We start from the raw sequence: 24339 nt of genomic DNA on the forward strand, positions 1-24339 counted from the left end.
AAAGAGCATACTACAGGGATACTGCCACATCGATGTTCATAGCAGCACAATTCACAATAGCTAGACTGTGGAACCAACCCAGATGCCCTTCAATAGATGAATGGATAAAAAAAAATGTGGCATTTATACCCCATGGAGTATTATGCAGCACTAAAAAATGACAAAATCATGGAATTTGCAGGGAAATAGATGGCACTAGAACAGATTATGCTAAGTGAAGCTAGCCAATCCCTAAAAAACAAATGCCAAATGTCTTCTTTGATATAATGAGAGCAACTAAGAACAGAGCAGGGAGGAAGAGCAGGAGGAAAAGATTAACATTAAACAGAGACATGAGGTGGGAGGAAAAGGGAGAGAAAAGGGAAATTGCATGGAAACGGAAGGAGACCCTCATTGTTATACAAAATTACATATAAGAGGTTATGAGGGGAATGGGAAAATAAACAAGGAGAGAAATGAATTACAGTAGATGGGGTAGAGAGAGAAGATGGGAGGGGAGGGAAGGAGGGACAGTAGAGGATAGGGAAGGTAACAGAATACAACAGTTACTAATATGGCATTATGTAAAAATGTGGATGTGTAACTGATGTGATTCTGCAGTCTGAATTTGGGGTAAAAATGGGAGTTCATAACCCACTTGAATCTAATGTATGAAATATGATATGTCAAGAGCTTTGTAATGTTTTGAATAACCAATAAAAAATAAAATAAAATAAAATAGACTGTGTTATTCCACAAAGCAACTCTTAGCAAGTACAAAAAAATAAAGATACTAACCTGCATTCTATTAGATCATAATGGAATTAAATTAGAAATCAATGATAAAAAAATAAAAGCTACTACAACACCTGGAGACTAAATAATATGCTATTGAATGAACAATGGGTTGCAAAAGACATCAAAGAGGATATTAAAAAATTCTTAGAGGTAAATGAGAACACAGATACTACATATCAAAATCTCTGGGACACTATGAAGGCAGTACTAAGAGGAAAGCTTATTGCATGAAGTTCATTCCTTAGAAGAAGAAATAGTCAAATAAATGAACTAAAGTTACATCTTAAAGCCCTAGAAAAAAATAATAAATAAACACCAAAAGCAATAATAGACAAGAAATAATTAAAATCAGAGCTGAAATCAATAAAATTGAAAAATAAGAAATAATTTAAAAAATGACAAAAAAGTTGTTTCTTTGAAAAAATAAATAAATTGATAAACCCTTAGCTATGCTCACAAAGAGAGGGAGAAAACTCAAATTACTAACATCCGTGATGAAAAAGGAAATATGATCATATAATTCTTATCTTTAAGTGTATTGATGTGATTAATTACATTTATTGATTTATTGATGGACACTACAGGAAGAAATTTCTAATTTGACTATTATTATTATTTATTGACAGACACTACAGTGCAGAATACAGAAGATAATCAGAAATTATTATGAAAATTTGTACTCCAATAAAACAGAAAATATCAAAGGCATTGACAAAAATCTAGAGTCATATGATGAATGTGGATGATATACACAATTTAAACAGATCAATTTCAAGCAATGAAATAGAAGACACCATCAGAAGCCTACCAACCAAGAAAAGCCCAGGACAGGATAAATACACAGCTGAGTTGTACAAAAACTTTAAAAGAAGAACTAATACCAATACTCCTCAAATTATTTCATGAAATAGAAAAAAAGGAACACTTCCAAATACATTTATGAGGCCAATATCACCCTGATTCTAAAACCAGACAAAGAAACATCAAACACAAAAACTTCAGACCAATATCTCTAATGAACATAGATGCTAAAATTCTGGCAAACTGAATACAAAAACATATCAAAAGATAGTACATCATAATCAAGTCAGGTTCATCCTGGGTATGCAAGGTTGGTTCAACATAAGGAAATCAATAAATGTAGTTCATCACATCAAGGTTAAAGATAAGAACCATATGATAATCTCAATAGATGCAGAAAAAGTATTTGACAAATACAGCACCCCCATGTTCAAAACACTAGAAAAAATAGAGAAATAAGGAACATACCTCAACATTGTAAAAGCTATCTACACTAAGCTCCAGGCCAACATCATTCTAAATGGAAAGAAATTGAAAGCATTCCCTCTAAAATCTGGAACAAGACAGGGATGCCCTCTTTCATCACTTCTATTCAACGTAGTTCTTGAAACTCTAGCCAGCGCAATTAGATGAAAGAAATTAAAGGGATAAACATAAAAAAAGAAGAACTCAAAAACTATCACTGAAAACATTATTCTGTATCTAGAGGATCCAAAATAAACTCTACCAGAAAACGTATAGAACTAATAAATGAATTCAGCAAAGTAACAGGATATAAAATCAACACATATAAATCAAAGGCATTTCTGTACATCAGTGACAAATCCTCTGAAAGAGAAACTAGAAAAACCAGCTCATTTACAATAACCTCAAAAAATTAAATAGAATGCTTGAGAATCAATGAAAGAGGTGAAAGACCTCTACAATGAAAACTACAGAACACTAAATGAAATTAAAGAAGACCTTAGAAGATGGAAAGATCTCCTTTGTTTTGGATAGGCAGAATTAATGTTGTCAAAATGACCATACTACCAAAAGCACTATACAGATTTAAGGCAATCTCAATCAAAATCTGAATGACATTCCTCACAGAAATAGAAAAAAAAATCATGAAATTCATCTGGAAAAATAAGAGACCCAGAATAGCTAAAGCAATCCTTAGCAGAAAGAGAGAAGCAGGTGGCATCACTATACCAGATCTTAAACTATACTACAGAGCAATAGTAACAAAAACTACATCGTATTGGTACCAAAACAGATTTGTAGACCAATAGTATGGAATAGAGAACACAGAGACAAACCCATGTAATTATAGTTATTTCATATTAGACAAAGGTGCCAAAAATATAATATGTTGGAGAAAAGATACCCTATTCAACAAATGCTGCTGGGTAAACTGGAAATCCATATGAAACAAAATAAAACTAAACCCCTATCTCTCACCATGCATAAAACTCAACTCAAAGTGGATCAAGGACCTAGGAATTAAACTAGAGATACTGTGTCTATTAGAAAAAAAAGTAGGCCAAAATCTCCATTACGTCAGATCAGGCCCTAACTTCCTTAATAAAACTCCTTTAGCACAAGAAATAAAATCAAAATCAATAAATGGGATGAATTCAGACTCAAAAGCATCTTCTCAGCAAAAGAAAGAATCAGTGAGGTGAATAGAGAGCCTACAGAATGAGACCAAATTTTTACCACATGCACATCAGATAGAGCACTAATCTCCAGGATATATAAAGAACTTAAAAACAGCAAAAAAAAAAAAAACAAGAAAACCCAATCAACAAATAGACCAAGGAACTGAAGAGACATTTTGCAGAAGAGAATATACAATCAATCAATAAATATATGAAAAAATGTTCAACATCTCTATCAATTAGAGAAATGCAAATCAAAACTAAGATTTCAATCCAGTCAATGTGGCAGTTATTTAAGAATATAAAGACCAATAAGTGTTGGAGAGGATGTGGGGAAAAAGGCACACTCATACATTGCTGGTGGGACTGCAAATTGGTACAGCCAATATGGAAATCAGTATGGAGAATCCTTAGAAAACTGGAAATGGAATCACCATTTGACCCAGTTATCCCACTCCTCGGTTTATAACCAAAAGACTTAAAAACAGCATATTACAGGGACTCAACCACATCAATGTTTACAGCAGCACATTTCACAATAGCAAAATTGGGAAACCAACCTAGATACCCTTTAGTAGATGAACTGATAAAGAAACTGTGGTATATATACACAGCAGAATATTAGTCAACATTAAATAAAAATAAAATCATGGCATTTGCAGGTAAATGGATGGAGTTTGAGAATATTATGCCAATTAAGCCAATCCCCCAAATACAAATGCCAAAAGTTTTCTCTGACAGGAGGATGCTGATCCATAATGGGGATGGGGGAAGGAGCATGGGAGGAATGTGAGAACTTTAAATAGGGCAAAGGGAATGGAGGGAAGGTCAGGGGGTGTAGAGGTAGGAAAGATGGTAGAATGAAATGGACATCATTACCCTAAGTATTTTATGAAGACACAAATGGTGTGACTCTACTTTCTGTACAACCAGAAACATGAAAAACTGTGCTCTATATGTGTAATATAAGCTGAAATGCATTCTGCTGTCATGTATAACAAATTAGAATAAATAATTTAAAAAATTAATTGAAGCATTTACATTAATGTTTTTATAAGTCAAAAAATATAAAGGAAATGAAAATTATTTGTTCAGATATGTTATTCAAATCTTTCATGATTATGTTGCAATAATACTCATTTTGCAGTTACAACAGAAAAATCAAAGTTTTTTTTTATTTTTTACTTGCCAGTTTTATATAGAGAGGAGTCTTTAAAACACCTATAAAAATTATAGGCAACTAATGCTGGGTACATGAGTATTTCTTATCTGTCTTTATGCCTATGTATATATAGAAAAGTTTTTGTAATATCATGCAACCAATTAAGAAGGAATAAGAAAATAAGAAGCAACAAAATTTATATGCTAATAATAACTGATCTCTAAGCTTAAGCAAAAATGCAAGATCTAAAATATTATACACAACATGCCTCCGTATGTGGTGTGGGTGTAGGGGTATGTGGGGGGGTGTTTGTGTGTGGAAAAGAGAATTTCACATGCACAAAATATTTTGGAAAGATACATGACAGATAAGCCATGAGCTAATATGATTTCCTTGGGAAGAAAATCAGTAAACTAAAGCAGAAGACATCTATTTTTGTAGTTATTTGATTAATTTAGTTTTTGTATCTATCTTTAAATTTTTTTTTAGTAAATATATTTGGTCCAAGTTATTTCTATTTCCTGTGTGTCAATTGTCTTTGTTCACTGGGGATTTCTATTCCCAATGAGAAATATTATCACCAGACTAAATTTTTTTCTAAATCTATTTCAACATATTTATAATAATGTTGATCATAAGTAATAAAGATTTATGATTAATTTGACTTACAATTACCAAAAAGTAAACAAGATTCTTAATGTCATTTCTATTTTTCAGGTTTTCAAGAAATATACTTTATCTTCCATAAGACAAAGTAATACTATTTCCATAGGAGCCCAAATAGCAACTGAACCTACATGGTCTAAAGAAAGGTTAAATTAAGGCTTTTAAAATAAAGTGAGACGAAAATTTATGAATTTATATGTCTACATAAAAACAAAAAAGGAAAAAGAAGAACATTTATAAGCAGAAAATATTACATTCTAGTGGTCTTAGGAAAAACTGCAGTGCAATTAACAAGAAGGAACAGAAAGCATTCTACAAAATAAATATAACAAAAACAATAACATTAAGAAGTAACATTTTTCTGGGCATCTTGGCACATACCTGTAATCCCAGTGACAGAAGCTGAGGCAGGAAGATCACAAATTCAAAGCCAGCCCCAGCAATTTAGTGAGGCCTAACCAACTCAGTGAGACTCTGTCTCTAAATAAAATATAAAAAGTGCTGGGATGTGACTCAGTGGTTAAGTACTCCTGGGTTCAATCCCTGGTACAAACAAACAAAAAGACACCCAACATTTCATAAGAATTTATATAAACATGCACAAGGCTGGTTTCAATGCCCAGCCCCACACATACAAAAACAAAATATGTAAAGAACTATTGAATCATGCTCTCTCTACTGACTTTTTAAATTCACTAAGAAATATTTTACAAAACCCTCCTTAAGCCTAATAATATACTTTTGAAGCCAATGTTAAAATATACTTCCTCACTCATGGTGCTTCCCGTTGTTTTAATACTTCAAGCTCATTGTGCTAACAAAGTATCTTCACTATCCTCTGACTATAGGATAAATAAGCAGATTTCATGTCTAACAACTCATATTTGACAAAAGAGTCAGGTTCCCCCCAATTGGCACTTATTGAAAAAAAATTGTTTGATAACTGTAATAAAATAAAGAATTTTCATTCTAGCTTTGTTGTTAAAGTATGTTATAATAATATGCTGGAAATAAAACATAGTATCCCCAATAACATCTTAAATGTTGATGCTTAAAAAAATGACTAATTTCAATTAACTATTACTGAGTTCCTACAATGTACAAGGCAGTGTGCTGTCTGCTGGGAATAACCTGTGGCTTTCAGTCAGGTAGGGATGGAAGTAAGAAGATGCCTAGGGGACAGGAATATAAATAACTATAGCACACTATGAGAAGAACTTACAAGGGTTATATCAAGTGTTACAGGAATATAGATAAGGGATTATCTAATTCTATAAAAGGTCATGTCAAATAAAGCTATCAAAAAGAAGATAATGATTTTACCTAAGCCTCAAAAGAACAGTAAGAATTTTCTAGTCAGACAAATTAATTAATAGAAGGGGGTATTTCTGTCAAAAGGAGTGCCATAAAAGTGAATAAGAAAAATAGACAGTGGGTCCAACAGAAGTTTTACAGTGTATTTAGTATTAGAAGGAATGGAGTTCTGTGAAGGGACTAGAGAAAGGACCTAGTTGCAAAATAACTTTGAAATTGGCTAGATATTTTTAAGTAGGGCTATAACATAACTATTCCATTTGTGTTTCAGAAAGTGAGTCCTGTGGATAAGGAAAAAGGACTAGAAAATATTAGAGGCAAAGAAGACAGGTGAATTCTTACATTCATTCAGATAAAAGAAAAGTTGCAGTGAATGGAGAAAAACAGCACTGGAGAAATGTTGCAGAACTTTATTTTATATAGTATTTGAAGTTCCTCAGAATAAATGTTTCTGAATAAATCTTGGATTATACACTTTTTATTCTTGAAAAACTAACTGGAAATTTGCTTATTTTGTAACTTTTATTACACTTTAAGGAATACTTTAATAATAGTATAATGATAAAGATTCAGTTTTCAAATATTTTTTAAGAGAGAATTTTTTTAATATTTATTTATTTAGTTTTCGGCAGACACAACATCTTTGTTTGTATGTGGTGCTGAGGATCAAACCCGGGCCGCACGCATGCCAGGCGAGCACACTACGCTTGAGCCACATCCCAAGGTCTCAAATAATTTTTATATTAAAGTGAGACTACTTAGAAAATCTGCACAGCAAAACAACATCACATGCATTAGTTCTTAGGTATTTATAGGCAAAATGATAAGACGTCTGGAATTCACGATAAAACAAGAATGACAAACATTATCTGTTAAATCTTAGAGATGTACATTAAAAGGTACTAGTCTTTCCATTGTTTGGTCTCAAATTTTCCTCAATCAAAAACATTTTCTTTTAAATTCTTGGCATTTAAGCATTAGGAAAACAATTTTAGAATGGAAAATACTGGAAATATTCTAGAGCTCCAGGCCTTGAAGAAATTTTTTTTTATTATTCCTTAATTTATTATACTTAAAAGATGCTGTTAGTTGAAGATCATTTTGGAATAAAAAGAACTTGAAAATTGTCCATGTTTCCTAGCACATGTAAGGTAAAAGTCTGAACTCCTTAGGTAGCTCTCCTTTGGTATTCTAAACTCCATGATTTGACATGGCCCTCCCTACGATGTTATCAGTGATGAAATGACAAGTAACAACTTACTCTTTACAGGCAATGACTACAATTTTCTGAATACACCAAAAGGCTTTGTTCTAGGTCAAACATGTTCTCCTTCCTGCACCTTGCCTAACTGGCACCCACCTTCTTATTATCTATGGTGCTATTGAAGCCTCACCTCCTCTAATTATGCCCTCCTTACTACTTCCAGATAATATCCAGTCCCTTTTTTGTGACCCCTTGTATAGCCTATACATACATCTACCATAGAAACTATCACACTTCATACACTTTAGTGGATCACAAGTCTGAATACACTCCCATGCACCTGCTCTGGTTTCTTCAGTATTTGTGTATTTCAGTTCTACTTTGCAAGACAGTATAATATACTGGTAAACAATATACAACTGTAAAAGCACCAATCCCTTTTCTACCTAGCATCAAATTTCTACTCTTCTCATATAAATACCCCCCTACCCCCGTGTATCCACAATGGGAACTGTGGTTTTGGGAATTTCAACTTTCAGTATTTTGAAATTCAGAAACTTAACTTTTAGGGATTGCCATTTGGGAGACTTTAGATGTTCAGAACTAGTATCACTTGACTTAAGGGAGGAGACTTAAAAATAAACCAAACTCCATTAACATATTAATAAAAATGCTTATACAACAGTGTGTTTGAACTATTGAATAGGAAAATAATAATTTAACAAAAGGGGAGTGCATTAATTTTTAGAAATAGAATGTATACTTAGAATACTCAGAAAGTTAGAAAAATTTAAATACAATAATTTAGCAAAAAAGCAGGACATAAAACCAGTTCATAAAACCAGCACTGTTCCTCTTTTCTACAGTTTAGATGGTCATCTTCCAAGAATAACAATGAAAGCAACATAAGGTAGCTCAATAGTTATTATAGTTCTCTATTTTAAATGCAGTCTGTTAAGTACCTCACTAACAGAACCTTGGAAAACTCAAGTTCAGGTATGATAGCCACATATTTTGAGGCCTAAATTGTATAACAACCTATTTTTCAAAGCAGTGATGTAGAATACATACATGGGAGTCTGCATGGAGAATATAAAGATGGACACAAATTACAAGAATTTTCCATATATATTTAATACAATTCAAGCAAAGGAGATACAATTAAACTGGAAGACATGAGGTTTTGGGTCACTGCACAGGTATATATTATTACAAGAATAGTTTATCAGGATTTTCCATATTCCTTTGGCCCAATCCAAAACCAAATTTTGATCAGTGCATATTAATTATACAGAATAACAAGTTTCATTGTGGTATATTCATACATGTATATTCATAATTACCCTTTCTCACCCACTCTCCCTTCAATTCTCCCCCCATGATGTCCTTTTTCTTAAAAGTCTCGCTTCTACTTTATCTTTTTTCCCTCTAGATCACACATGACAATACATGTGATATTTATCTGAGTCTAGCTTATTCTTTATACCATGTTTTTCTCCAGTTCTATCCATTTGCCTACAGATCACGATTTCATTTTTCTCTATAGTTTAATAATACTCCATTGTGTATATAGTCTCCATTTTCTTTATCATTCATCCATTAACAGGCACCTAGGCTGATAGCACATAAGAGTTAATGTGATATGTGCTGCAATAAACATAGGTATGCAGGTATCCTTCAGGTATACACCCAGGAGTAGTACAGTTAGATCATATGATATTTCTATTTTTAGGTTTTGAGGAAACTCCCCACTGATTACCACAGTGGCTGTACTAGTTTACACTCCCATCAACAGTGTATAAGTGTTCCTCTTCTAACAGGTCCATACCAGCATTTATTTTTTGTTTGTTTTTGTGTTTGTATTGGGGATTGAACACAGGGGCACTTTACCATTGAGCTACATCCTCTATCCTTTTTATTTATTTTGAGACAAAGACTCAGTAAGTTGCTGAGGCTTGCCTCAAATTTGTGATCCTTCTGCCTTAGCCTCTCAAGTCACTGAGATTACAGGCATATGCTACAGTGTCCCGCTATTTTTTATATTCTTGATGCTAGCCATTCTGACTGGGGTAAGATGGAATCTTTTTTTTTTTTAGTTGTATATAGACACAATATCTTTATTTATTTATTTTTATGTATTTTTTTAAAGTCCTTTGGGGTAACTCACAGAACTTGATAGATTTATGACAAAACTTTTACAAAAATAGGAAATCCAAAGAATCCTAGGAAGTAAAAAATAAAAGGAAAATTAACTGTGATGAAAGCAAATACATACTAGATTTTAAAACATGCTAGAACAGCCCCTTCCCAAAAACTTACCAAAAACAAACATTATTTTTAAAAAAAACCTACAACATCAAGAGAGAATATTAAAAAAGACAAATGTCAAGTGATAAACTACCTATTTTTGGAAGGTAGAAAACAGATTCAGAAAAAGTCATTAAACTGGGCTTGGAGGCTCAGTTTACCAGAAAGGCTAAAATATAGTTGCAATTTCAAGCATTGTGAGACATGTCTCAAAATAAAATGTAAAAAAGGTTGGGCATGTAGCTCAATGGGAGACTCCCCTGGGTTTCAATTCCCAGAAATACAAAATAAAAAAATTAAATATTTATTTCTTTAGTTTTTAGGTGGACACAGTATCTTTATTTCACATTTATGTGGTGCTGAGAACCAAACCCAGTGCCTCACACACTCTAGGCGAGTGCACTACCAATTGAGCAACATCCCCAGCCCCAGGAAAATTTTGAAAAAGGTCACTAACTCAGCAGCTCAGAAATCCAAGGGAGTTCCTAAAAGAAGCTAGTATATTTTCTCCAAAGTGTCTTAAAAGCTTAGAAGTCAGAAATATGAAATGCATAGATGAATCATGTATTTACAAGACTTAAAACTTTTATATGAAAATATGTAAAGTAGTCTGATCTCCAAGGAACCTGCCTCTCCTTGCAATGTCTCTAGGAGACATCAGACTTTGGTCTCTGAAGAAACTGAAAGGAACAAGCTCCAACTTAACAGAGTCAGGTATGGTATAGAACAAGAATGAGGCACCTCACCAAGAAATAAGTAAATAAAAGGTTTTTGAGGGTGAGACCTAGAACCTACTATCCATATAGGTTCCAATAATACCTATTAGCTAAACTCCTTCTCCCAAGGAAAGTAATTGGAAAATAATTTTTCTGGAAAAGTGAATAAATCCGAAGAGGGGGCACTTAAACATGACTGACATTGAGGGCTCTCCCCACAAGAAAGGCGATTCACCTAAATAACACTGTCCAAGAGTGAAGGCTGGAACATCCTTTAGGGAAGAGTTCATGTCAATCCACCAAAACTACAAATAGAGAGCTTTGTGTAACATTCTTAGTGTCATGCTTACCAACCCTGAGCATGCTGCTCCAGAGGGCCTCTGCCTACAGAGGGTGCTTTTTTCTAATTAACACAAAGGTGCTGAACGGGTGGGTGGGGCCCTGGCTCCTCTTCCCACTCCCATCCCCACCAAGAGGCCCCGGAGGAGGAAGGGGACTGGAGATGATGCACTCTGCGAGCCTGTCCCAGCTGAGAGCCTGGGTTTGTGAGCTGCATGTGACACAGATCTGGTGAGCGGAGCCAGCTTGGGACAGAGGCTGTTCCAGGTGTGCAGAGGGACTGTGTGTGAGGATCAGTGACAGGAAATGAAAATTGGGGATGGTCCTCGGGGGAATTGACTACAGATGATGTCAGAGAGGAGGTGGCCTCCTGGAGAGCAAGGGACTCAGATGGCTTCAGAATGGCATCTTTGGAGGGGGGCAGGAGGTGTGGGAAGGAGGAGCTCTGTCCACTGTCCCCCAAAGACCACCTTTAGGCCCCACTCAGACCACCTGGCTCTTTGCCCCTAGCCACCTCCTAGCTCTGCTGGCACCTGGGGAGGTGCATTCCTGTGGCTTTGGTGAGGGCCAAGCTTCGGTACCCAAGTCTGTCCTCTTCTGGCCTTCTCTGGAGCCTCTCAGTCCTCAGTGAGGACAATCTGAGGGTCAGCCAGGATCACACACTCAACGACAGGAACTTCACAGGTTAAGGGCAAAGCTGAGGCCAGAATCTAAGACTCAGCCTCCCTGGCTTGCCTTCTCCTGGCTTGGCCATGCTGGGTCCAGTCCGAGTGGGTGGGAGGAATGGCTGGTGGATATACAGAACAGGGCCTGGGATCCCTAGAGCGTAAGGCAGAGCCCTCCAGGGTGACCAGGGAAGGGGCAGCTGGGACTGTTCTGGCATGTGGAGCAAGACAGAACATGGGCATGATGCCTATCAGAGGAACAGGTCAGATGTCACTTGAATATCCTCTGCCTTGGCTTCCTGGAGCTTATCCAGAGCTCAACACCTGACTTAGGGGGAAGGGAAACAGGCAGGAGGGGGACCTAGGATGGGCAGGAATCCCCCTCCACAGCCAGTCCTCCCAGCCTGCCTCCCTGCCCCCACCGACAAGCCCTCACCCTGATGCCAATCATGGCCTGGGGCCTGGCTGAGAGAATATCTGTGAACCTTTACTCCTTGACCCTCTTGTCAAGTTGACTGTCCTACCGAGACCCAGGTGTGAGCATGTGTCCACTTGGCTTCTCCCGTCGACCAAACACGTTGCCTGCTCCTGTAGAGCCATGCTCAGGGCTCTTAGTTTTGTAGAGGTGTCCAAAAAACTGAGAGAAACCATGTCTGTATGGTGACATTGGAGTCCAAGAAGTCATGGGAGCAGATAAGATGTCAGGGCTTGGCCTCAGGGAAGGCCTCGCAGAGGAGGTGATATGTGAACTAGGCTTGAACAATCAGTCAGGTGTAGATGACAGAGGATAGAAACGGGTTCCCTTCAGCCCTGGGAAAGCTGGAATGTGCTTTGCTGTTCTAGTGATTCTTTACAACTTTGGGATCCTGGGGCCAGAAGGAGGCACTTGCCAGACCAGGCACATGAGCGAGGCTGCACTTGAACACAGACCTGGGTTCTCTACCACCTCGGGCAGTGACGGGACCTAAGACAGGACCATCAGCCGTGTCGCACCTGACTTCCCTATCCCTTTATCAGTCGTGGGCCAAGACCACCTGATGTGACCTCAAGTTCCACACTGCACAGACTCCCAAGTCTTCCTTGGTTTTCTTTTTTGTTTTTGTTTGTACTAGAGATTGAACCCAGGGGCACTTAAACCCTGAACCACACCCCAGGGCCCTTTTTGTATTTTATTGAGAGACAGAGTTTCAGTGAGTTGCTTAGGACCTTGTTAAATGTTGAGGTTGGGTTTTAACTTACAATCCTCCTGCCTCAGCCTCCGGAGCTGCTAGTACCATAGGCATGCGTCACCGTGCCTGGCCCCAGGTCTTCTTTGGTCTTCATTGTGAACCTTATCTCTGCCCATTGCTCCAATCTGTTCCAAACCCTGGACCCCACTCTCTAACTACAGGAATTCCATAGATGGAAGGCCCTTTCCATCTTCACTTTTGCTTCAAATGCAGCTTGAAGATCACCTTCCTTTGGTGACTTTTCACCTCCTGAGCTGTTCCAGGACTTACTATAACCTTCCTGGATTATTCCTGTTGTAGGGACTCCAATGGCATCCAGTCCCGGTTTTCTGAGCATGCCTCCCTAGGCTCAGCCAGGGCCACTGTGGAGAGCAGTCAAGGTTGCAAACTGCACAAGGTTAATGGCCAAGGGTGAGGGGGGGCTCCCTTCCCTGATACCCAGCTTGAGCCCAGCAGGAGAGCAGGAGCCCTGGCCTCCAAACTGAGCTTCCCCACTGACCTGCTGAGTGACCTTGCTCTTCTCATCTTTCTCTGGGCCTCAGTCTCCTAAGCTGTGAAATGGGCTCCAAGCACTTTGCCTTCCAAATCACCTGCATGTGTATGACTCAGGGCCAGGATGTGCTATTGGCTGTGCTCCATGGGAGGCCCCCATGTTTCTCACCGGTTGGGTCTGGCAGGGCCCTTGGGAGAAGTCAGGGCTTTCCAGGGCTGTGCCAGGTGCTCTGCATTGGGCATTGAGTGGGAATTCTTCCTGCTAAGGAAAAGCAGGTGGGGAAATCTTAGGTTATAAAGCTGTCTTCTTCCTCCTTATGGAGCTTCTCATATAATGTTGTCATTTATTGAACACAATAATTTTTTATCGAGTATCTTCTATGTGTCAGGCATTTTTGAAGAAACTAAAGAACAAGCAGTGAGCAAAATGCAAGAATTCTTGCCTTCATAGGACTGAGATAATAGGGGATAGATACATAGGAAACAGGTCACGTTTCTTAATAAACCAGTTCATCTGAGTGTGGGGTGCATACTTGTAACCCCAGTGACTCAGGAGGCTGAAACCAAAGGATCACAAACTGGAGGCTAGCCTCAGCAAGTTAGTAAGGTCCTAAGCAATTGAGTGAGACCTTGTCTCAATAAATAAATAAATAGGCTGGTGATGTGCCTCAGTGGTGAAGTATCCCTGGGTTCAGAGTAAGGGTTGATGGCAGGAAGCAAGGCCAGGCGTCTCTGGGTCATGCCAGGTTCTCTCCTCCCAAGTATTGCCCTCAGAGGGGAGCCCCTCTGCCCTTCCCCCACAAAAGCCCCTGTGCCCACACTAGGCCAGCCAATCTCTGTGTCTGGGTCCTGGAAGGAAAGATGGCCACATTCAGAACTGGGAACATGCTCCTCCCTTGCCCACAGTGCTCTACCTGTGTGGAAGAGAGATGCTGCCCTGTGCGGTGGCTCTGAGTGGGCCCCATGTCTGTCCCGTGCTCTTTACTCATGTTCCTGGTCACAGAGGGACTGAGCTGCTAGGGCCCCTGATGCCTGAGAGACATGGTGGGAAGACTGTGAATGAGGGGTCAGATCAGCCAACTCTAACTCCTGCCTGCCACTCACTCCCCAGCACACAGGGGGCAGGAGATGGATCACTGTTCACATTGGTTGTCAGAAAAAGGGTGAATGCAAGGATGTAGGAGAGACGACTTTGCAAATGGCAACTCTTCCAGACATGAGCGTCTATTAGAGTCTGTCCTTGCATTTTCCCAGGTTCTTTCTTGAAGTGGGACTGGAGTAATTCTCTGTGGACTGAGTTCTTACTTTATGCAGCAGCCTCCTGGCTCCTTGGCCCACAGCACCTGGGTTCCCGATGCAGCTGAAGTGCAGACAGTCCAAAGCAGGGGGGTTTGCTCTGCAGACTTGACCCTTTCTTTGGATCTGCCATTTGCCTGGTTGTATGTCCTGGGCCACAAGTCCATTGGCTTTCTGAAGCTCAGGGAATATAGAGCCATTTTGTCCTCCATCAAGGTTTAATTGGGACAATTATTCTCAGGGCCAGATTCAGGAAGGATCTGGCACAGCAGGAAGGGGACTTCCCAAGAAGAGCCAGGCCTGGTGCCACCAGCCAACCATCCATTCTGTCGTGGCTCAGCATGGCCCCCAGACATGGGTCAAAATCCCTGAAAGTGTCACTGGAGCATGTTCCAGATATCCCTGCTCACTCCAGGGAGAGGCAAGATGAGGGTCATTCTCAGCCCTCACAGGGAGCACAAAGAGCAAGGGAGGGCAACTTGGAGAGGAGGCCAGGTCCAGAGCTCAAGAGAGAAGAAGCCCCAGCCACTGAGAGACAGAAAAGTCAAGAAATGGGTGGTGGGTGTGGGGAGAAAAAGTGGCATGAGGTGTACAGACAAGCAGAGACTGGGGGAGTTGGGAGACTGATCGAGGGATCAAGGCAAGAGAAGGATCTGGAAGAATGTCATGTACTAATATGTGTGAGACAGAGAGATGGAGAGATGGGAACTCTGTGAGTCATTTGTCCCATGGGGAGTGAGCATGAGTGTGAATGTTCCCATAAACCAAAGGCTGAGCTCAGCACAGCTCTGCTCACCTGTAACCCCAGTGACTTGGGAGGTGGAGGCAGGTGGATCAAGAGTTCAAGTCCAGCTTCCAGACAGTGTCAAAATGAGAAAATAAAAGGGCAGGGGATGTAGCTTAGTGGCAAAGTGTCCCTGGGTTCCATTTCTTAGAAAAGACAAAACAAAACAAAAGACAACAGAGTTAGAAAGCCATGATGGGGATTCCTTTTGCCTGCCTCTCAGTGCAGGCCCGGAGCCTGGGTTCTGGGAAGCAGGCTTAGGCTGCGCAGGGTGGGGCCAGGTGGTGTGAGGAGTTAGATGTGGCATGTTGAACACTCCAACATGTCAGACTCCCTGGTCAAGAGAAGCCCCTGGGACATGGGGCTTCATTCTCTTTCACTGCATCCCACCACTGCAGTGAAAGATGGAGAGGGTGCTGGAAGGAAAACAGAGGTGGAAAGTGGAAGAGGGTGGAGCTTGGCACAGGTAGTGGACTCTGCAGGGTCAATTGCAGAGGTCCCTACCTCTCTGCCTGCAGGCTTTTTTGCAGGAAATGGGGCAATGGAGATGGAACTCATGGGTGCTTTACCACCAGACTACATCCTTAATTCTTTTTTTTTGAAACAGTAAGTTGATAATGGTTGCACTAAAATGCTGAGGCTGGCCTCAAACTTGTGATCCTCCTGTCTCAGCCTCCTGAATGCCTGATTACAAGCTCGTGTCAGAGAGCCAGGTTCTGCCTGCAAGCTTTTACAAGGTTGCTGGAAAGGGGTTGGGATCTGCAGCCAGTAAACCTGCTGCCCCTCTGGACAAGCTGAGGCTTCTTCTAGGCTTAGGGCTTAGCTTCTGTGGGGCACGGTTTCACCCCCTGATTGACCACTTGTCCTAGCCGAACTGACGTCAGTCACCAGGATCAGGGAAGATGTTTAGAGTTGGTGGTGATTGGCAGAGTGGGCCAAGTGGGAGAAGCCGACAGCTAAATCCCAGCCCTGTTGTCCTGCTGCCAAGGAGGCCTGGAGGATACCCCAGCAGCTGTCCCTGAGTGCTCCTGACCAGGACAGAGGATCCAACACTCTTACTTTCCAGGTTCATGAACGGAGGCTACAGAGAGATCCCAGCCACACTCTCCTCATTGTCTTCATTTGGCAGGAGAAGGTCGTTCTGGTTGGCCAGGGGCACCACTCAGAGCATGCCTGTCCCCCAGAGGCTTTGTTTCTAGAAGGTGCTGGTTCCTTCCCTGTGGTTCTCCATTTCCCCTAAGGATCTGAAAGAAAAGTTGGTTCTGTAGCAAAGACCAAGACATATGATAGTACAGTTCCCAGCACGCAGGTGCAAACACTGCGTCTCAGGGCCCGGGGTGACTTGTGCACAGTCACACAGCCAGTGAGAGCTACAGCTGGGACAGAACCTCTGTTTGTGTTGCTCCAAATCAGCCAGTTTTCTTCGTTGGTTGATTTCTTTTGTTTCTTCATTTTCTTTTTTTGAGGGACAGAGGAAATGATAAAAGCAATGCACACTTTCTATAGAGATTAGAAAACCACACACAAGAAAATAGAACCTAGAGTCCTACTAACCAGGGAAAGCCTTTGGTGACTTTGTTTTCTTTTTATTGGTCTGGGTACTCAAGAGTGCACTACCATTAAGCTAAATCCCCAGACCTTTTCATGTTGAGACAGGACTGTGCCAAGTTGCCCATATTGGCCTTGGATTTGTGCTCCTGCTGCCTCTGGGGCAGCTGTAATAACAGGCATGTACCAATGCACCCAGCTTAACTTATTTTTTCTTTTTGGTACTGGGGATGGAACCCAGGGGCACTCAATTACTGAGCCCATCTCCAGCCCTATTTTGTATTTTATTTAGAGACAGGGTCTCACTGATGTTGCTGAGGCTGGCTTTGAACTTGTGATCCTCCTGCCTCAGCCTCCTGAGCTGCTGGGATGACAGGCATGTGTCACTGCGCCTGGCTAAAATCTTCCATCTTGGAGGCCTGAAACTCTATACCCACTGCACAGCAGCTCTGCATGCTCCCTCTCTGCCAGTCCCTGCAGCCATCCTGTTCTCTGATTCTATGAATCTGACTATTTCACATTCCTCATGTGAGTGGGATCCTGCAGATTTTGTACTGTGTGTGGCTTCTGACACTATGTCCTACAGGTTTACCCATGTTGGAGCATGTGACAGGATCTCCATCTATTTTAAAGTTGGATGATATAATGTTGTATTGTGAATGTGTGTATTAGAGAGAGAGAGAGAAATCTCCAGAAGCAGGCTTGCTGGATCACCTGGTAATTGTATTTTTGTTTGTGGAACCTCCATGCTGTTTCTGGGTGACTGCAACCTTGGACGCTCCCAGCCACAGCACACGAGCCTTCCCTTTCTCCCCGTCCTCCCCAGCACTGGCCATCTTTTGCTCATTTTGATGGTGACCCTTGGAACAGGTGCAGGGCGGTATCTGATGGTGGTTTTCAAATATGTTTCTCTTGCCATAGACCTGCAGGCCATTCGTTTCTTTTCTTTTGGACACCCCCTTTTGTACCCTGGTGTTCCCATATGCCATCCACCACAAACATTTCTCCACATATTTTTTGCTCTGTGGCCAGGCACAGTGGTGCATGCTGGTGATCCCTGCAGCAGCTTAGGATGCTGAGGCAGGAGGACTGCAAGTTTGAGACCAGCCTCAGCACCTTAGAGAGACTCTTTGTCTAAACAAAATATTTTTAAAAGGTGGAGCTGTGTATAGCTTAGTGCTTAAGCACCCCTGGATACCCAAAAAAAAACCAAAACAAAACAAAAAACTAATACTGGTTCTATACAACCCTTTCCAGGAAATAGAAGAGGAAAGAACATTTCCCAATTCATTTTTTGGAACTAAAACCCTGATTCTAAGCTCAGACATGCACAAAAAAATACCCTGAAAAATAAAGAACAAAAATGCTGCCAGACACAGTGGTGCACACTTTTAATCCCAGCGGCTCAGGAGGCTGAGGCAGGAGGACTGCAGGTTTGAAGCCAGCCTCAGCAACTCAGTAAGGCTATAAGCAACCTAGTGAGACCCTGTCTCTAAATAACATTTAAAAAGGGCTGGGGATGTGGCTCAGTGGCTGAGTGCTCCTGGGTTTGATTCCCAGTACAAAAAAAAAAAAAAAAAAAAAAAAAACATTTCTTTTTGCCCCTTCCTTCACCCTGAAGGCAAGGATGTGAACTTGGAGAGCCTAGAATCCCTGAGATGCCTCTGTCAGTTCCAGCACAGTGACAGTGGTGTCAGGCTGCCAGGGGGAGAGGTGGGGATCAATCCAAGGCAGTCTCTGTAGCACTCAAGCTGGGAGAATCAACCTTGGTGGCAGACAATCCGAGGTTCAAGTCCAGATTTTGCCACTTGCAGGCTGCCAAGCTGTGGGCCACTGAGTCTGCCTGTGACCCCCTGGTTTCTCCACCTATAAGACAGAGACAGTGGTGCCCTCCGGTTCCTGGCCCTTGTGTGTGGCCTTGCTTTAGCTGGTGCATGCCACAACCTCGCCCACAGGGAGGCCCTGTGGAAGTCAGCTGTTCTCACTGTGAGAATGGCTCGGCCTGGCCAGTGCCCACAGCTCTCTTGCCTCCTTTTCTTCACTCCTGCTGTTGTCATGGATGCGGTCTTTGAGGCCTGGTGTTCTCGAGATCTCCATGAACAGAGGCAGGAGGGGGGTAGGTGCTGTGGACGGGGTGATTTCTGCCTGTCTTCCCAATCTGGGTGTTGAAACCTTCACCTCCAATATCATGAGGACATTGTCACCCTCCTAAGAAGGGACCCCACACTAAGGAGCTGGCTTCCTCTCTGACATTGTCCATGCAAGGATACAATAAGAAGGCCATCTCCAGACCAGGAGGCAGGTTCTCAGCACACTGGGGCTGTCAGCTCCATGATCCTGGAGTCCCCAGCTTCCAGAACTGGAAGACATCAGTCCATTGATGGGAGAGAGCCATGGGCAGAAATGGAGGTGTGAGGCACACAGGGACCACCAGCTCCTCCTTCTCCTTGTGGGTCAGCCTTGCCTCCAGCAGCCCGTGTCCCTGGGGTAGAGGCTCATCTAGGCTGTCATCCAGCTGGGACGTGGTGGGGCCTCTGGCCAGAGAAGGGCTAGGCTGAGCTACACTGCTCTAGAGAGCCATGCTGTGGGTCTGGGTCCCATCCATCAACACCCCGGGGAATGCAAGCATTGGAGTGTGGCACCTGTAGGGAAAGTTACAGGAAAGGAAGAGGCCGGGGCCCCTGAGGCTGGGATCAAGCAGAACTGAGTTGGCCTCGCCCCATTTCAGAACCAGTTGCTGAATTTAGCTTTATAATGATAGAGGCAACATCTCGTAAGGGATTACTGCCAGCTCTGCTCCCACATTATAGATGACAAAACTAAGCTCAGAGATGGCAAAACACTTCCCTAAGGTCACACAGCTAGTCAGTATCCACAAAGCTGCAGACAACCATCACAGTACTTCCAGGCAACAGGGATATCATCTTTGAGCTCAGCTCTCTGAAGATCTTTCTGTTGTAACTGTGCTAAGGTCAGTCTTTGAAACTGGCCCTCCTCTGGCTTGCAAGAATAACTTAAACATGGGAGAGTGCTTGGAATGTGTTGAATCTAATTCTTCCCATTGTACAGTTAGAGACACTGAGGCCAGGAGAAGAGAAAGGATACGTGTACATTGACCATCACTTCCATGTCACCAGGTAGGGCGCAAAGGTGAGTACTGGTCTAGCTTCTATGGAGATCACAGGTAGAACTAAAAGGTACATGGGATATAGGTCAGGTAAGAGGATGAACTTCCCTGCAAGTCTCTATGATCATACAACCTTAGCATGTCCCCGCAGAAAGGAACCAGAGGAAGATTCTAAGCCATAGGTTTGAAAACAAGTTGCAGTCACTGCATAACTTGAACCCTATGCAGGGAACCCCACTCCAGCATCATTATCAAATAGCCTGTCATGCACAGAAACTTAGAGCTATGGCTCTGAGTCCATGTCCCACAGGAAGCTCTGATTAGCCCCTTTGGGTATCCTTCCTAAGTGCACTATGCCCTTTAGTTGATCCCCTTGGGTCTCCCCGCTGCTGACCTGCCAGCTCTCTGAGAAAAACTCTCCCGCTGTCTTTAGCGTCTCCCTCTAGTCCCTGCATCTCCGCATCCATTGCCAGAGTCTGCATGGACCATGGGTGGCCGGCCAGCGGGCAGGGGACAGGGAGGGCGCAGGCAGAGCCATGGCCAGGGTTTTGGCAGCTGTGGCCATCTGGAGACACAGATGGCTCCCCCTGCAGTCTGGTACTGTGCCCGGGGAACTGCCCTTTGTCTTTAGGCAATAAGATACACTAAGGCGGGACATGTCAGTCCACACAGCCGCCACCTCTGGGGCCAGCGGACTCCTGCAGTCCCTGCACGTGGTGCTGGGAATTGTGACATGAACAGTGCAAGCAGGAGGCTGTTCATTCCTCATCAAGTTCATTCAATGGCTTTCCCTTCGCCCCCCCCGCCCCGGGGCATCGAACCTAGGACTCCTGAGCACATGGGGCAAGTGTTCTACAGCTGAGCCACACCTCTTGCCCTAGGTGACCATTTTGCATCACTCCTTCTTGAGACCCAAGAGTTCCTGGGCCCCTTTCTCTGGGTCACATTCCAAGCAGAGAAGGAGACTAAATTGGACAAACTGAGCACCTAGTATGTGCCAGGTTTTAGATCAGGTGCTTCTCTTCTATGTTTCTCTTTCATCCTCAAACCCATGAGGCAGGTGTGACGGTCCCCTTTTACAGATGAATGACCCAAAGCCTACAGGGGTTGGACAGTATTGTCTAAGGGCACTTGGAGCACACAGCTGTCCCCAAGCCTTCCCCCACCTCCACCGCCCCCACCAAGCAGGAAGACCCAGCAACCTGCATGGGGGAAAGGGGAGTAGGAGGAACAGGCTGGGAAGATGCAGAGAGCTGACCCCAGCCCCGAAACGGCCAGCTCGGCCTCCTGCCCGGAGGGGGATGGCTCTGGAGGGACCTTGTGGGAACAGAGAGAAATTCATTAGCATATGTGCATGTCCCCAAGTGATTAAAGATCAATACTCTGGGCTCCATCAGCAGGGGGTTTGTGTTTATTATCCGACTTGGCCCAAGGCCCCCAAGTCCCACCTCTCCACACTTCTTTCCCCTCCTTCTGAGATGCTCAGGCCCACTCCATCTGCCTCCTCCCAGGCCTCTCTTCAATCCACACAGCCTAGGCCAGTTCCCAGGACAGACACACTGGGGATGGAAGTGGTGGGGAAGGACAAGTGGCAGGGTGCCGGGATTACCTCCTGAACAGCAGGCTCATTTGCTAACCTGAGCTTTGTTCACTTCAGGGACAAAAGAGGACTTCATTTCCACTTTGGGAGAGGCCAGAAGGAAAGAGAGTGTGGTACTACAGCAGGAAAGATAAAGGATGGATAATAAGAGGAACTTCCAGTTGCCATCGAACTTTGATTCCTGGCCTGGGGTACACGTCCTTCTTGGCTGTGGGAAAAGGGCTGAAATGGAAATGACACAGGCTGGGCCTGTAGCCAATGGGACCTTCCCCATAGAATATGCCACTTAAAAGTGTCATTAAACCCTCAGGACTCTTAAAGTGGAGAATAAGGAAACTAGGAACACCCTTTGAAGTGATATGGAGAGTTCCCAAGAGACAGCCTTGTCTTTCTCGCTTCCCCTGCCTTGGGATGGAGACAGGTGGCTCCTGCGATGCCCCCTCCCACCAGTTTCTTCTCTGTCTTCCAGCCCAGCCCTACCCACCCTGGGGCCTTGAGCCAACAAGTCCACGTTAATTCAGGGGCTTCTCTGGCTCCATCTGCCTTGGTTGGATTCTGCCCGTTGAGTGGTTTTGGGGGAAGAAAATAAAGCAGTAGGGACCATGGTCTTCCACCTCCAATCGGCAACTTCAACCTTGGGCTGGGAACATTCCTGGGTTCCATTCTCTCCAGACGAGTAGATTGGAAATTAGGTGCACTGCTACTCCCACCATCTTGGGAGCCAAAGGAGAAATGTCACCCCAACCTCTCCTCGCCTAGCTCTGATGTTACTTCCCCATCCATGGGGCTTCAGGCTCTTCAGTCCAGGTGACTTAGCTACCTGCCTCGGTGGTGAGTCCCACATTCTGGAAGTCTTTTTTGATGTCTGACCTGAAGCCTTCTTGCTGCAACCAGCTCATTTTTTTCTCCTCATTCTGTCTACAGAAGTGTCAGAGGGAGACTTCTTGTTGAAGGTCACCTGTGAATGGAACTGAGAAGACTGGGAAGCATAGGCTGGACTAGGAAGCCTAAAGAAACTCAAGAGTCAGACTGGGGCTGTCGCTCAGTGGTAAAGCACTTGCCTAGCACGTGTGACACAGTGAGTTCTGTCTTCAGGACCACATAACAATAAATAAAATAAAAGGATCGTGTCCATCTACAACTAAAAATAAAAGTTTAAAAAAATGAAGAGCAGAGTCTGCTAGTGTGGGAGCCTCTCCTTAGCTTAGTGACTTTGAACAATGCTACGCCTATGGTCCTCGGCATTGGCTCCCGGTTCAGCATGCTGTCTCTCAACAGTCTCTCCTGCTACCATTAGTCCTGCCTGTTAGTCAATTATTCAGTCAAGGGCTGTGTGCTCCTCCCAACCCGTGGCACTACTGGGGGTAGGGTTGGCACTGTAAAGGAGGGGACCCATGCGGCCAGGCTGTACCCTTCAGGGGCTCCTAGCCTTGCGGTCCTTGCTGGCCTCACCTCTTCCTCCACCCAGGCTGGGGGGTAGGGGAAAGAGGTGCTTCCAGTGCATCAGAATTGGGTCATTAAAATCACTCCTCTACCCCTGACAGATGACCTCCAAGGTCCATTCCAGTCCTGTGATTCCAGGATCCCAGCTGGGGGATCCAGTTAACCCTTGTGATGCTTGGCTGGCGACACGGGCTATAGAGTGGGAAGGGGTGGGGTGGACGAGGCCTGAGGAAGACCACTCTCAGCACACACCAGCACACACTGTCCCCTTTCTCCCGTCCCTCCCTTCTGCACCAGGCCCTGCCAGGGTGCTGTCCTGGGAATTCAAGTGCCAGTGGAAGGAAGGACAGCACTATCAGTGGTTGTGGGTCAAGGCCAGCTCTGGCCATGTGTGGGCTGGACCAGGCCTTTGGATCAGGCTCAGGCAGAGGGTGTCCCCAAAGCTTTGAAGAACAGAGATAGGAGGAGGTGGGGGCTTTGGAAGGAAAAGAGAGAGCAAGACCCCTGGCCAGTAAATGAGCCATCCAGGGGCCTGGCATCTTGGACCATGTGTCACCACCCATGCAGTGCGAGTGCCAGGTGGCTTTCTCCTGGTGGAACATTTGGCCAGTTCTCCAAGGGCATGACATTGGGCAAGATTTGGACTCTGCTCAGGATGCTGATGGAGCTATCCATGTGCCAATGGTCAGAGGTGAGGTGGGCCCCAGAGACGGCCATAAACAGGCATCTTATTGGCCACTTAGAACCTTCTGAGTGTCTCCTTTGGCTCCCATCATGCCTACATCAAGAACAAATGATGTGCCATCATTGAAAGGAGTTTTCTACATAAAAGTCCAGATTTATAACTTTGAAAATAAACTCTAACAATCCAGTAATCCTGGGCTCACACTCACAAGGCCATAGACAGCTGAGGCTGAGTGGCAGCTGTCTGGGCCAGGGCACATACTCTCAGCTTCTCCATGGCCTTCACCTGCCTCAGTTGGCTCTTCCTGGGGTGAATGGAAAGATCAAGGCCCACAGAGAAAGGAGGGCCCTCCCTGGAGATTACCCAGAGTTAGGGACAACATTCCCCCTTCACCTTCCTCCCCAGAGCTTGGCCAGAGGCTCCGAGGCCCCTCTGCCACCACTGTCCCCCTCTGCTCTGGAGGACCGGCAGCCTCTGTGGCCAGGCTTTGCTGGCTGCCTTCCTGCATAGCCCCCTCAGCCACCCGGGCCCCAGCCCAGGC

General features: G+C 43.5%; 1 long non-coding RNA gene across 1 annotated transcript in view; it reads right to left on the reverse strand.

Annotated features, from left to right (window-relative positions):
* LOC144372684 (uncharacterized) overlaps positions 1-24339 on the reverse strand; it is a 64564-nt gene that overhangs the window by 6059 nt on the left and 34166 nt on the right. The window contains exon 6 of the long non-coding RNA XR_013432611.1: positions 5431-5592. This is a non-coding gene — a long non-coding RNA (uncharacterized LOC144372684). The remainder of the gene's footprint in view (positions 1-5430; positions 5593-24339) is intronic.

The sequence above is a fragment of the Ictidomys tridecemlineatus genome, unplaced genomic scaffold, assembly GCF_052094955.1.
Source record: "Ictidomys tridecemlineatus isolate mIctTri1 unplaced genomic scaffold, mIctTri1.hap1 Scaffold_145, whole genome shotgun sequence".
Classification (NCBI taxonomy): Eukaryota; Metazoa; Chordata; class Mammalia; order Rodentia; family Sciuridae; genus Ictidomys; species Ictidomys tridecemlineatus.